The 13148-nt window shown below is 39.1% G+C and overlaps 1 long non-coding RNA gene across 1 annotated transcript; it reads right to left on the reverse strand.

Annotated features, from left to right (window-relative positions):
* Positions 1-12069: 12069 nt before the first annotated feature.
* Positions 12070-12700, reverse strand: LOC307023522. Its single transcript, XR_013803730.1, has 3 exons — positions 12675-12700; positions 12561-12600; positions 12070-12480 (listed from the first exon to the last, which is right to left on the reverse strand). It is a non-coding gene; the product is annotated as an uncharacterized lncRNA (long non-coding RNA).
* Between the last annotated feature and the right edge of the window lie 448 nt (positions 12701-13148).

Genomic DNA, 13148 nt, shown 5'->3' on the forward strand with positions numbered 1-13148 from the left:
CCAGTTTTAATTATGGTATCATTAGTAACCAGTAGACCATTTATCATGTTGGCTGAAGAGTCACATGTATGATGAAGTGATTAAAATATAATGTTTAGTTAATGGTCATTGCAATACTTGGAATTCAACAGAATCCAGCTCCTTGGCCATCATGACAGATTATTATGAGGTTGACATGACCCAAGTTATAATAATAATGCAAATATCTAAGGTGTTGCATATATAAATATAAAGTTTGTGCACTATGCTGTACTGGCCATCATTGCACGGTCCTTTCTGCAATTGATTACCATAAATTACTATGTAATGCCATGTATTTCATTATGTTTCATTAGTCACTAGTTAGTACTTTTAAAACCTGTTATTACAGCGGGTTTATCTTAAAATCCCTTGGAATTGCTTGGGATGGCATAATTACTACCTATAATTACAAAAAGATGTACCTTCTAATTATTTCTTTATTAGAGTTACTGATTGTTACCTACATGTTTTTATTATAGCCCCTATAATACAAGCAATTACCTTTCTAACAATGCCTAAATAGAGTAGCTTAAATTAAGCTACTATTAATAAAATGTTACATATAAAATAACCCACAGAAAATATTTAGTTTACTCTTTCCTTGTATTCTGAATCAAAAGCAAAGCCATTAGTGTTTATGTCCCGACTGCTTGAAACTAACCCAATGAATGAAAATGTATAATGATCTTCAACCACTGGATTGAGACGGACAGTATGTGCTACGAGAGACAATGATGAGGGATACGAGGGGAGAGGGAAGGAGAGGGGGAGAGGAGGCACCATTCCAGCCTGCAGTAACCTTGATGACACCCTTCATTACTATGTGCAGGCTGACATCCTGACAGAGCCATGCGGCACCAGATGGAGGGGAGGGATCGAGAGCCACTCCCACCCTCCACTCGTCCTTTGTAGAGGGGCAACAAGAAGGAAGTCCTGGGTGGGGAAGAAAAGGAACGGATAGCAGTTGTGTTGGTGCACAGCTTGACTGACACTGCACTGGCTCAGCTCTGCAAGGCTGCCCTTGTCCTTGTGCTTTGACAGCAGGAGGTCTACACTATGGCCCGACCTTGCCATATCAAAAACCTTATAGCCTACTACTCAGCATGTAGCAGGAAGACGCTCAATCCAACCCCTGTACAGCCTCTGAACACCCCCCATAGAGACGTCAAACGGCAGAAGGCCTCATCAGAAATGTTAAGTCACAGCAGGGTAGAAAAGTTCCCTGACTTAAAGATGATACACTGGAAAAATTGTGAGGATAGTACGTCTTATATAAAACGGTCATGTTATATTGATGATTTTCAGGATCTCTTCAAATGTGTTAAGAGGATATTCTTGCTGAACTCATTTTAATCCAGATGTCATAGATGAAAACCAAAGTGCTAATGAATAATACTAAAACTGGCCTGCGCCTTTGCTGCATGTTATCCCCTCACTACCCCATTTCCTGTCTCTCTGCAGCAGTCCTATCCAAGAAGAACCAGACATATGGACATTTGAGCATCTTAAAGTAAAACACAATACATTAAAGGTGTTAAAGGTCCCCTATTATACTGTTTTTCATCAATATATTATTATGTCTCAGATATATACAAAACATGTCTCTGAAGTGTTTGGCTCTAATTACCAAACAGATTGTGCATTGTAGCCAGAGGTCGCGTTACCCGAATATTTTTCCGTCTGATGGATCTTTTTTAACAATGACGGAAAAATCTGAAAACTCGGAACAGCGCCAAAATCTCCCTGCAGCGAGGCTCCGGTGTTATGCCGTGTTATGCATGCCCGCCAAAAAGGAAATAATACAGTTTCCAAACCTAACTTTGCCGAACAAATCATTGAAATGTCTGTGAGTTTTGGCTTTACGGTGTGCGCACTCCCACGAGGTGCAGTGGGCACCCAGCTAGAGATCTTTGGTTCTAAAAACATTCTGAGAATGTTACATTCATTGTTCTAGGAATGTTTTCAGCGGGAAGTTTTCTTTGGGTTCCCAGAATGTTCTTCTGAAAGGTAGGGTAACGTTCTCTAAAAACATTCTTAACATTTTCGGTGATAACATTGTTAGAACATTACAGTATGCCCTACTGTTCTTAAAACGTTTTCAGTACACGCATTTTTACATTATTAGAACATAAAGACATAATATACCTGTAATTGTTCAACTCAAAATTCCTGGGTAAGTGGACTGACCACTGTGGTCATTAGGATGATTTTGATAGTTTACTTAACTATTGGAATTTGACTATTAACACATGTACAAGGATGACTCGGAATCAGCTGGTGAAAGTAACATTTGTTTATTAGAAAAGGGGAGCAGGGAGTGGAGGTTGGTTATGACGGCAGTGGGAAACAGCTGTTCCAGGGTTGGTAGAGAGGCCTTGCTGGTCTTGGGAGTGTGGAAGGCCTTGGATTCCTCCTGGCAGAGACATACAAATGAGTGTGAGGCAAAAGCAGGCAAAGTTGTAAAAGAATATGCTGGCAAAAAGCTAGAGCGGCACGCAACAAACCGTTCACGGCAACAATCCGGCAGCGAATGAGTGCAGGCTGCAGGTTTTCATAGTGTGGCTGATGAGCAGGTTGCAGGTGTGGTTTATTGGATATTGCTCCCAGCCGTGTAGAGCAGACCAGCAGGCAGGTGGGGGGAGAGAGAGACACACACAGTAGAAACAAACACACACAAACACTAACAGGGGTTTCAGGGACGGGCAGTGATAGTCGGTCCGTTCTTCTATATGTCTGTCTTTGGTTTTCTAAGTGTTATTCGATCCATATGACAATAGAGATATGTGCATAAACAACAAAAACACTTGGGGTATAATGTTCGAACAATGTAATCAACAAACATTTTAAGAATGTTTTTAGAGAACGTTATCCTACCTTTCAGAAGTACATTCTACTGTAGGAACCAAAAAAAACGTCTCCATGAAACCATTCCTAGAACAATGAATGGTAACATTCTCAGAATGTTTTTAGAACCAACAATGTCTAGCTGGGAACTCAGACATGCCTACGCAAATATGCAATATCATTTTGACCATGACTGTGTTAATATTTTGCATCACAGGAACGTTTTATAAAAAAAGAATAACCTCCTGAAAACATTATCCAAATGTTGCTTTCAAAATGTTTTTCTTTGGTTATCATGTAACACTGAGGGAATGTTTTATAAAGAACATCTTTAATTAGTTACCCAACAGCGTCCAAAAAACATCCTTAGAATGTTGGAGGCAAAACATTCCACCTTTGTTAACATATCACATTAAAGGAACATTGTATTAAACACTGTCATCTCAGGCCTCAATAACATCCTGAATTTTTTTTCAGAATGTTGCTTGGAGAATGTTCTTCATTTGTTATCATGTAACATTGAGGGAAGGTTTTTATAAAGAACATCTTTAATGTGTTACCCAACAACGTCCAAAACACATCCTTAGAATGTTGTAGGCAAAACATTCCACCTTTGTTAACATATGAGATTAAAGGAACATATTATAAAAAAACTTTCTTTCATCTCAGGCCTGAATAACATCCTCAAAACATCCTCTGAATGTTGCAGTTAAAACGTTATGTCTTAGTTAACCTTAAACCTTATAGGAACATTATTTGAAAAATAAACATTCTAAAAACGTTCTTTGAACATCAGATTAAAACGTTTCTTTAAAACCTTATTAGAACCTGTAGGTAATGTTAGCCAAAGTTGTGAGAACGTTACCCGCTAGCTGGGCATGTATAACACGGCGCTAACAGTTCACACAATGGATCAGGAAACTTTTTTAAAATGAAAGTTGCTAAATCTAACAAGAAAGTCCACAAGTTGCCAACACGGTCTCAGTTGCTGTGTACAAGACCAGTGCAAGCGTTTACATTTGAACGGAGTCTGCTGTATCTGAGACTGATACATCGGTGCATCACTCAAGTTATGACAAAGAAAGTTAGCCGACAGTCCCAGTGCGGTGGCAGATACAGTCACGCTGGACTGATCAAAGGTGGCATTGCCAGCAAGTCCCCTTTAAATACATTGGCAGTTAGCGCAGGGCTGCCCAACCTCTTTGTCTTCCTGGCAGCCCTTTGATGAAAGCCCCCTGGGTGGTTCAGTCTTACTTACAGAAGTGCACACGGCTTCTAAGAATGGGATCAAAACAGATTGAGAGGGGGTTGAATGCACAGGGAGGAAGAGTAGAGCAGAGGATTAAAAATGGGAGATAGATGGAGAGGATAGCGAAACAATGTGTAAAAAAGATGGAGCATGGGGCAGACAGAGGGTGACATAAAGAGGGAGGATTAAAATGTGGAAATGTTCAGTCCTATTCATCAGATCATTGTCACATTGAAAGACAAAAGGTCACTGTATTTAATGGCCTCCCTGTCCCGGGGTGGGCAACATGGATTGCCAGTCAACTCATCAATTTGAACAGTGAATCAGTCACGCTCATCTTTGCATGGTCACAAATCCGATGTAAATGCAGATGAATCTCTGCCCTACTTAACTCATCAGCCTTGACAGTTTTTCATAGACTTTGCTGTTCTCCATTAGTGTGTATTAATAGAGTTGGGGGGTGAATCCAAAAGGGTTGCTGTTGTATCCTTTAAATAAAGAGCTATGTAAATGGTGAATGACCAAAGTAGACAGGGTACATTTGAATATATTTCAGAAAGTTCAAACCAAACGTTTTGGTTCATTTTGACACAATTTGTTGGATTTTCTTGTGCTTTATGATGTTGATGCTTTTTTCGCTTATGTATAAAAACTAGGCAGTTAATTAAAGTATCACACTGTCGCAGAAATAATGGAATTAATAGTAACAACATCAACAATTACACTCTACTAGCAATTCTGTTTGTACAGTCAATGTTGACTTAATTATCCTAAAACCAAGGTTTTTCATGGGAATTCCTTTTAGATGCGTTTCTGTGTTTCACTTTTTAATATTTTGCCTCAGAGATTTTCGAGAGGGTCTTTTTCACCAAATAGCAATAAGGTCTTAAATGCCTCAGAATTATAATACTACATTTTGGTAAGTGATGGTGAGAATTTGACATTGGGTATCATTCTGACCAAAAGACCAAAATGAAATAAGATAATGAGAAACCAAAGCTACATCTTGCTCATTGCTGAATTATGAATAACCAACAAGCAGCATTTCTGTCAGATAAAGTGAAGGAACTATACAATAAATGTTACATTTCTCTTCAAGCAGATCATGCAAAACATTTGAATTCATCAAATACAGTAAAGAAAGGAGTATGGCTAACGTTCAGCCTCCTCGAGTATATATCTACCCAAAAGCTACATTATTGATTTTTTGAATACCTTAGGATAGTGTTTTTCAAAGTGGGAGCCCCAACCCCCCGGGGGGCTGCCAGGGGGCAACAGGGGGTTCATGCAAAGTTTGAGGGAAAGGGGGAAAAAAATTGTTTAATTTCTTTTTAGATGTTATTAATAACTGCATATCTATCAATCTATGTGTCCTTTGATGGCAATCTTTTATTTTTTTTATTTATTAATATTTTTGTTTTGTTTTTAAATCACATGACCACCTTTCAAGCCAATCAGAATCGAGCTGCCGCTACTGAGAGTGAAACTGAGTATCCGCTCAGCTTTTAGAGCAACTGAGAGTCAATGAATATTTCACTCTGCAGCTGGATGAGAGCACGGATGTAGCAAATATTGATGTTTATATATATGAATATACATATTTTTATTGTTAATATTACTTTTGAATATTATATACAATATTATTAAGGCATAAATAGCTTTCAAAAATGCTAAAAATATATGTTAATTGTTCATATTACTGTTCAAAATTATATAATATTATAAAGACAGAAATCACTTTAAAAATATGTTTACTGTTGATATTACTGTTTAATATTGTGTTAAGAATGTTTATAACAGAACCCATAATGAATGTAATGAATGACAAACAAAAGATAAATACACATTTTTTTTAGAAGAATAACTGATTATTAAGTTGTATGATTAATTTGGCATATTTTCCATCATAATGTACTCGTCATTTAAAAAAAGAATTGCAACATAGGGGGGTCCCCGCCAGAGGATAATGCTATGTGGGGTTCCGTGGCATGGCAAAGTTTGGGAACCCCTGCCTTAGGACAAAAGCATCAATACAGGCTGAGGGACAACAAACATTTGATCAGCCTATATATTGTAAGGGTAATAAAGCTCTCTAACCATGGGATCTACAGGGGTTGATGGTAGCTGCTTGGACTCAACTTTAAAGGGGAACATTAAACAGCGCGAAACATAAAATGCAGCATAATCTGGGTCCTCTGCTATGTTTGTCAGCAGTGTAATATCTCATCCTATCATTGATTGGCAGCAGCATTGGTTCCTGGCTGTTACTGCAGTGGCAAGAGGCACACATTAGACCTGCTACATTTTGGTGGCAGATGGTAAAACTGTGTGTTCTCCCATGGGGTGGCAGCCAGCTGGCTTCTCTTTGCCACTGTGGCTAGGGTGAGCAGTAGGGTTGCCACTTTATGTCCACTGCAATATTACATTTGGCTTCTTCCTTTATTCCTTTGCCGGAGTGTTGTATATTTAGGTACGCCATGGGAAGAGATTCAATGGGGTTTGTTATTCATCCTGTATTATTGTGTAATGTGTGGCACAGTACAGTTACATAAAGGTCCAAGGCTGCCTGAGGGGCACTTCATTGAATAAAACCTTTGACTATTTATACTATTTTTTCTGTACAATGGAGCTTCACATTTCAAAAATGCTTTTTATTATACACACGTAAATATCATCTCAAATGGTAAATGGACTACATTTATACTATGGGCTCAGAACAGTCTCATAACACAGACATGCACACAGAAGGATTCAAACTTGTATTTCATGATCCGCCAAAGGATTCACACTTGTATTCTGACGGAGACACGCAGCTCTGTATGATCACCTGAAGCTCCGCCCTCTGTTTAGCGAGTTGAATACGCAAAATGCGTATATGAAGTGTCATGAATGCAAGAAATCTACCCTCGTGGGGGCGCGCTCATGTCATTGGCTTAGAACTGAGGAGACATCTGATTGGCTATAGATAGACACAATTACAAGTACGAATCGGCTGACCGTCAGGGGAGTCTCAAAAAACCCACACACGAATACACAGCGATTCGTGCACAGAAAGCGGTTTGTGTTTGCAGGTTCAGAGGTTTTAAACGGAAAACAAATATGTGAGGATCAAAAATACATATGTAAAACTTTTTTCTGTATTTGGATTGTATTTACATGTATATGAAACGGAACACATTTGTGTGTGCATTGAAAAATACAAGTGTGGATCCGGAAATACAAGTGTGAATCCTTCTGTGTGCATGTGTGTATTATGAGAATGTTCTGAGCCCATAGTATACAGCATCCATGGCCTGTGGAAGAAACCTAGGGTTCAGTGTCTGACTTAAGGATACTTCATGCAAACAGAAGGGGCTGGGTATGGAAGCGCCAACATTGTGAGTAAAAGGACAAACTCCTGAGCCACAGCAGCACTGTAAAATGGCAGCTTGTAGCACACTCATTTGTTTAAAGTCAGTCTTGACGATCCCTCCGGCCCAGCACGCCCTTTTCTTAGTGGCTGATTGAAGAGGGTCATGTGGTAATTTCAGTTTCTATATAATGAAAATGAAACCAAGAAGGCATCATAAATAATGCAAACGACCTAAAGACATAACAGCAAAACAAATGCACATGGCAGAGGTTGCTAGGCGACAGGCTTGTTAACTATGGTGTACAGCGATAAGGTAACAGAGTAATCCCACAGCCATTTACTCTATGCTTCAGCTAGAGAGCTTTAATGGCTGCAAGAGTCTCGAGGAGGTGATGAAAATATTGCAGAGCAGGCTGAGTTTGTTTACTGAAGTGTGAGTGAGCAACACATAACAACATGAGTGGCACATTGAGCCCTGTATTTTAGCAGTGTGTGTTTCTATTTTAGGCAGAGATGGAGAGTCGGATGCAATACATAATTGATGCCAAAAAGCATTAAGTCCCAGCAAAGCTACATCAATAACAGTACAAGTGTGTTGTGTACCATCTAATTAATGGTAAGAACTATATTATTAAAACAAACTTACAATTACATTCCAACTTATTTTCTGAGTTCAACAGAGGATCTGCCATAAATACATTTTTTTGTTTACTTGTATGAATTGAAAGCTCGCTGAAGTGCACACTACTAATATCGACCATGAGCGAGGATAGTTGTACCACAAATAATTATTGACTTCTCGTTAATGCTCGCCAATATGCCGACATAAGTTAACAGTATAATTTGCTTGGAGCCCCTAAAATCATAAAAAATACTTTGATTAAGGAATTGTTAATTATGTTAAAATGACATGCATAGCAGTCTCTCATCCATGCTTTATCTGAAATCAAACCATTTTAAAAGCGAGTAATTGTAGGAAAATAATATAAACTGCAGGGAAGCAATGGAAAATAATATTTTTTGTTTAGAGTTGATAGCCAACGATCAAATAAACACATGAACAGTTTAATGGAATCTATGGCTGAATAAGTTATTCAAAGCAGCCGTCTCCATGTTATGTTTTCAACTTCTAATTTAAGCAGCTATATAAGTGTCAACATAAAAACCCCTCCAAAAACATTATCAGATGTTTTCCAGCAATCATGCAAAAACAATTGAATGCCTTTGTGTGTTCTTTAGATAGCAATTTTGCTGAGAACCGATATAGGCTATGTCAAAATGACACGTTTGTCTCATTGTCTCAATGCCTGTGGTATGGTAGACTAATTACTTGTCCTACAAATCATAATTTGTTTTGCCAAAGATTCCTCTCAGTGGCATGCAAAATAAGGCCAAAGGTTATCCCATTGATTAGAGTCTTGCGAACTCAGCACCTTTCAACAATGAGGTGAGCATGCCGTCCCATTAAATTAATTAATTACCTTTTGCCATTTGGGAACCATTTAAATTTGTAAAAACGTGCCTGGGCCAGGCAAGGTTAATTGGGCATTTAGCTCTCAGAGCTCCCCTTCAACACCCAGGAGGAGTCTGTCCCTAAAACAGAAGCAAGTCCTTAATAAAAGTAGCACAGTGACCCCTCCATTACACAATAGTTTTCTTGTCTTTGACCCAACCCATCCTGTTACTGATACATACAAACGTGTCTACATAATTTGGCTCCATCCTTCTACAGACCCTAGAAAGGAGCATGGAATTCTAGAAAGGTTTTCCTGGCTTGTGATTATAGTGTGTATGTGTGTGTCTCCCCCATGACAGAGACAGATGGAGCGGGAGCCACCATATTTACTAGAGGAAGCAGTTTATAGAATATTGTCAAGGGAGAAAAGGCAGTTTCTGAAATACAGCTTTCAAGTCACAGCCATCAATCTCGCCAGTGCCTGTCTAGATCAAACAGGCTGGAGAGCTAGTTTGTTAGTGTTCACAAAAGATCAGTGTGTTTTGCTATGCTATTCTGAGGCCTCAGAGACAAAACAGGCGCCAGCAAGCTTCATGCTAGGAATTAAGTGGTAAAGGTGAAGCTGTCGGTCATCAATATGTAAATAATTGCCCCATTCTGTCAATCACACAGTGAAACTAGGGCAGGGAAACTGGAGGTTCTGTATAAATGAACATCCTCTTAGGACTGTTTGCATGCACATACAGTATAATTGGGGAAAGTAACAGGTTAAACAAATGTGACCCGTCTGTTTTTGACCCCGTTTGACCAATTAACCTTTTAGCTCTCTAAACTTGTCGGACATTTGTTATTGAACAGCAGAAGAAAAGCAATACTTTTTTTGAAGTATGCAGCATAATTAGGAGGTTCAGAGCTCATTAATTTGATTCCATAAATGGGGAGCACCATTTAAACACATTTATATTTGGATTAATGAAGCCATACACATAACAAATTGATATGGACAACTCTGTGGCAAAAGGGGAAGTCCTTCTGCCATTGTATTGCAAGAAGGGCTTAAGATAAGTCCCCCGGGACCTAAGCATCTGGAATTGTTTTTGTTTTAATGTAACCTTTTTTTTAAAGATTATTATTTGTTATGTTAATCTCAGTATAGCTGAACTTAAAAAGAGGGAATGACATGCAGAAAATTGCTGGCCATTTTGATTAGGATTCAGACTTGTTACATGACGCTTGTAACAAGTTAGCTAATGGGACGCCCAATTTAGACTTTACCCCAAAAATGTCTTTACTCAAGCATTGTATGAGTGGCAAACTCCTTTCAGGAAATACCTGGGTAAAGTGAAATATAGTAAAGAGAGTGTGTGACAGTGATTAGTGCAAGTGATGATTGGGATGAAGGTTGCTATGACATCACTCCTGGTGTTGATTGACAATGTTGCAATGATAGCTTCTGACCAGAGTTGGGTGTAACGCGTTACAAAGTAGAGAAACATTACATTACACAGTAACGCGTTACTGTAATAATATTACTTATGTTGTTAGTGTAACGCGTTACTTTTATAATTCAGTAATCGCACTACAGTTACTAACATTGCCCCGACACGCGTTACTTCGTTACTTTAATAAAATCAGTAATAATCACACTGACAGACAAGAGGGGTTTCTGCCGCAGGTTTATGTACGTAATCTGCGCGTCCACATCTCCACGTGCACTGCTGCATAAACATGGCTGAGTCAGCGATAACTTTCGAGGGGTCGAGCATGCCAATTATTTTTGAGTTTGTCCGAAGAATAGACAGGAATGTGACGGTGAGGTGCAAACTGTGTCCAGGGCGGAAGCTGTTATCCACTGCTGTAAACACCACGTCAAACCTCAAACACCTGCAAAGAACACATGCTAAGCTGTCTTGCAAGCTTGTTCTGGTTGGTAGCCTATTTTATTAAAGAGCATATAAAAAGAAAGGCTTGTGTTATGTCTTCCTTATTGCAACAGTAATTGGGGGTGCAAGTGGAGTCTCGCAGAGGCAAAACTGTGGCGCGCTTACTACACTGTAGGTGCGCCGCAGTCTGCGTGATCTGCCTGGGAGGGGCGGGACGGCCCTGCGAGTAAAGTAACTAGTTACTTTATGTAGAGTGTAACGAAGTAGTGCAATACATTTTTTTTTTTTTAAAGTAATACATTACTTTTATTTAGTAACGACCCCACCTCTGCTTCCGACCAAAAGATTCAACAGTAATTTGTCACATGGATGGCTGGAAATTAGTAAACTGATTATTTACTGTTGTTATGCGAATTGAAATCCAAGTCAGACTTTCATGAGGCAGCTCACTACAGAAAACCACATATTTCGCCATTCATCATTCTGCAAGCAGGGCTGCTTAAAAAAAAGATTCAGATTCCTTACTGAAGCCAATCTGCAAGGGAATGATACTGCGGATGCCACCCGTGTCTCTATTTCTTTACCACAAATGAGCAGCTCATGGATTAAATCAGTAAATTCAATATAAAAAGGGCAGTCTTCTCTTACAATAAAATAGAAGGTTTAAAATTCCATTACCACCATTATGTTCCTAATGTGCAATGCCCCCTTATGTTAGCCACTGTGGATCACCTAAATCGGATTAACCATATGGTTTGCAAGACTATGACATGTGTTATATTACTATAATTTGACCAACAACGTTTTTTAAAGTAGCAATTGTGGAGAGGAATCACCATCCAATCCAATCCAATCATTACTGAAGTTCACAATCCCTATAGACATCCATCTTATAATGAATGCAAAGTGTAAAATGAAAAGCTTTATGTACAGTGCTCATTGTCAGGTTGCAAGTGATAATTCAGGGAAATAACCTTGCATTGTTTTATGCTAGTGTGGCGGGGTGGTGTGTTTGTAAATATTAATAATATACTAAAAGGGATTAAAGGACCGACAACGCCACATTGCACCCCAGGATATAAACACAAGACAGTAAATTAGGACACAGGTTCGTTAACTGAGGGGCAGAGACGTGTTTCAAAGTAAAGTCATTTTTATTTAAATGTAATCAAGAGAAAAAAGGAAACTCAGGAAATGTTGCTGTAAGATAAAATCGTGGGTTATAAACACAATAACTATTCAGTTTAAAATTATCTTTATTAAATGTTAAAAATAGTTACCTAACATGCAACATTAAAAGTCTATATAAGAACAAATCCAAACTAAGGCGGGCTGAGGCCAGTTAATGGGGTGGCAGGCTACTTCACGTGACACTAGGGTGCAACCAAATACTCACCAGGTGCAGTCACAGCAAACCACACACAGCAAACAGGTCACTCACGCGTGCTCCCCGGTGCTCTCCACCACAACAAACAGTGAGGCTGACTAGCCCCCCCAATGACCAGTCCGGCACCCAGCTTTACAAAAATAAAACAAACTGAAACAAGGTTTAACAAAAAGGATCCCAGTTGGTTAAATAATGATAAACAGGTCAAGTATAAGCGTAAGACAAATGCAAAACTAAATCAACTAAAACAACACTAAGTCAATGAGAACAAAACAGCAGCAGGTGAACCTAAAAGCAATAGTTAAAAGAAGGTTAAAAATGGCTCTCCATGCGGCATTGAACTAATTCAGGTTCTGCCCTATACTCACCAAAGGAAGAGGTTTTAGCACCTTGCTGACCTTCAGTAATCTGTAAGGAAGCAGCAAGAATTCTAGAAAATACTAGAAGAAATGAATATCCAACATGTTAGTATTGCAGCCTACCTGTACCACCAACCATGAAAGGAGAGCCAAGGGGAAGAACAAAGGGAACCAGGTGCTTTTTATACCCTGCTCTAATGAGGGGAGTTTTTGGGGGAGGAGTCAGGCCCGGAGCTGCCTTCAGGAGCACTACTCACTACACTAGTAACGTTTTGCCTCTTTAATCTACATCCAAAAGAGGCATATCTAGTCCAATTGTTAAATCTGCTGGCAGTATTCGCATGTTATCATATTATACTGGCAACGTTTATCACTGGATTGATTTTCATCAGAATAGAAGAATTGCATTCTTACACGCGATGTCACCTTACTAAGCTTCAGGAAGGACATTTCCACAGAAGATACAGAACTAGAAGCACCAAACATATTTAAAACTTGCTTATCACGATGTTTAAACTTAACAGAAATAGACTACAAAATGCCACAGCACAGGCCAACTCTCAGCCTGAGTTAAACCTAATAACAGCCAAATGGTTC

This window comes from Notothenia rossii (genome assembly GCF_949606895.1).
Source record: "Notothenia rossii genome assembly, chromosome: 11".
Lineage (NCBI taxonomy): Eukaryota > Metazoa > Chordata > Actinopteri > Perciformes > Nototheniidae > Notothenia > Notothenia rossii.